We start from the raw sequence: 2,989 nt of genomic DNA on the forward strand, positions 1-2,989 counted from the left end.
TTCTTTACACATACCTGCAAATTCTATCTCTGAATTTGTAGCAAAGGAAACATAGCACAGCTAGAACCAGCACCAGAACCGGGATGGCGACCCAAAGAGGGTTCCAGGGGACAGTGCCTGAAAAGAGAGTTTGACAGTTAACCATTTGAAGCCAAATTCATTTCAACATCTTTTAGATTACCGTAATTCTTCAATCGTTTCAGTGGAAGTTTACACAACAGGGATTAATGTAGGCCTTTTCTACACACTATCCATAAACATGTAAAAGAATATATTGGAAAGCAAGATGAGCTTGTTTACTCGCAAACACGCAATTATTCTGTATGAATTAACAAATCCACAGATTAATGTTGCAATTTATGGGCAAATTCATAAACGAATTGGGAAGGACAGGTGTAAATATAGCGTACCAAATGTGATCCTACAACATCCACATATGCCAACTCACTTTTTTTAAAGTTATTTTTTGGCCTTTTGTTGACTTTATTTGATAGCTACAGGTGAGAGGCAGACAGGAAAGTAGGGAGAAGAATAGGGGGAAGACATGCCATAAAGGGCCGTGATCTGGAATCAAAGCCAGGCCGCTGCGTTCATGGGTCGCTCGCTTGCTCAACTAGTTGAGCTATCTGGGCACTCGATTTACTTTTACATTTAATAGCTAAACTGAATATGAATTGCAGCTATCTGGAATGCCACATATACATGATGTCTTTCTTCCTCGGACATATGTCAGATTTTACCATTCATGTGTGTCGGGTTTGTCCTTACAGATATTTACAATTCAGATGAAGATGTGCACAATGTCAGTTGAGGCTATCTGCATTCCATTTTCTGATATCTACGGTTCAATAAATCTAGTTACTACTCATCCACCACAGCAGCCACTATTACTTCTGCTAACACTGTTGAAATGATTTTTTGGACCACAGTCAGATTGATCCTAATGCTATTTATTATATCTACAGCTATTATTTTGATTTGAGCAAACCGAATTACAGACCTCTAACTGAATTTCACTGGTCAGATGACACTATAGATGTCAGGAATAAAAATTCTACCCAGTGTAAATGCAACTAGCTAAAATAACGTTGTTCATATCTGAAAAGTTAATTCCAGATAGGCAAACTCAGCTGCTAAATGATAAAGCATCTTGCCTTGTCCACGTGTTGTCTCTGCTGTAGGGTGGAGGTATGTTAGACAGGTATTTTTAGCTTTTGGATAATATCCAGCATGAGGTCATGATATCAAATTACTCTCTACCGTTAGTGAAAAGAAACTGCTTTGAGGAAAAAGGTGTTGTAGTTGGCAGCTGCTGAGTGTTGTCACTCCGAGACAAAGAGGGAATAATGACACATCATGTCACCTAATGTTACTAATGTTTAACAGTACAAACAAGAACAAACAGACAGACTGATCACCTGTCTGCTCACTTCAATTCATTTCCTTTTAACTGATTTGTAGCTCTTTGTAATTTACAGTTACCATCTCTTCCGGTATGTGACCCACATCTAATACAATAATTATATATAAAAATATAAATCATGACTGAGTTCAGTCTTACTTGTGAGTGGAGACGGAGTGCCAACACTGCAGTTGGCTGTTAAAAAAAAAAAAAGATATTCTCATTACAACAGTGGATACATGAACATTCACATTTTACTGTAAAATAAAGAAGGATAAAATGGATAAGAGAATCTGGCATTATGAAAACAATAGAAAAACAAGTTTACAAGAACAGCTGAATTTCAAAGTACTCTTTAAATAAAGATACTGGGGAAAAAAAAAAAGATACTCACTGCGACAGGTGGCCGTGTATTCTGTCTTGATCTTGTCCTATAGAAAATAAACAAACACAGAAGTCTTCAGTCTTGAGCTTTGGACAGTCACAGCTTATTCATTCCATCCTCATCTGATCTCAAACAAAACTAAACTGAACTCTTCATTCTCCTAAGAACATGGTATTATTTGGACTGGAACGCTTGACATCAATGAATCTTGCTTTGATTTCAATGAGCATATTTCATGATTTGTTCAGTGTGTGGTAAAATTTTTGATATTTTAAAAAGGTTAATACCTCAGAGAAGCTGGTTGCTGTGAAGTTGACATTGTCAATGCATCTCGAACTGACCAGAGTGTCGATGGAACGATTAATCACTGGATCAATGGAGGTCTTCTCATTTGCAAGGACTGTAGACTAAAGTCAACATATAAAAAGAAAAACATCAGTCAAACTAAATAAAAAGCCAAATGCACCTGTATGTTGCAGCGTGAAAACAGTGAACAAACCAGACTGTCACACTGTAAGGAGTCACATGAGATCTGAGCTTGGAAGTAGGATTTTGTAAAGTTTTTGTGGTTATCTTTTTTCCCATTTTGACAGTTTGATTTGTTATAACTGCTGCTGTGGATGATAATCTATTGACACTGTTTATACATACATTTAAATGGAATACAGGCATTAGCTCATTGTTGTGACAAAGAAAACATCCATCATGAAAAACTGGGAGACTGAAAGTGTTTCATGTTAGAAGACACGAAGCTCAGCTGTTCTGGCTGTTTAACTTACAGATGTCCATGAGTAGTCGGAACATGAGGGGTCCGAGGGGAAATCAGCGAAGTCGTGTAAGATGCTGTACGTTGTTCGTGGACCGTCCTGATGGACAGAGCATTGGAGCTCCAGTGCACCACACAGCTGTAGAAAACCATCTGTGAAGAAAAACACATTAGAACTGATGAATATTTCCTATATTTAAATTCTGTTCAATATTTTCTAATTGTTTCTTTTTTTGGAACTACTGGATGTCATGATCATCAAATCAATTATACTTGTAACGCAAAAGAGCTCTGTCTTTATTTACATTTAAACTGAACTTTGGGTTTTTAAATATGCTCAAACATACACTGCCTACATACAGTATTTTAACCGTTATTGCTTTTAAACATTAAATCATGTGACCAAAGTTTTAGGGTGAAGGGTTTAGTTCAGGTA

The sequence above is a fragment of the Acanthochromis polyacanthus genome, chromosome 1, assembly GCF_021347895.1.
Source record: "Acanthochromis polyacanthus isolate Apoly-LR-REF ecotype Palm Island chromosome 1, KAUST_Apoly_ChrSc, whole genome shotgun sequence".
Lineage (NCBI taxonomy): Eukaryota > Metazoa > Chordata > Actinopteri > Pomacentridae > Acanthochromis > Acanthochromis polyacanthus.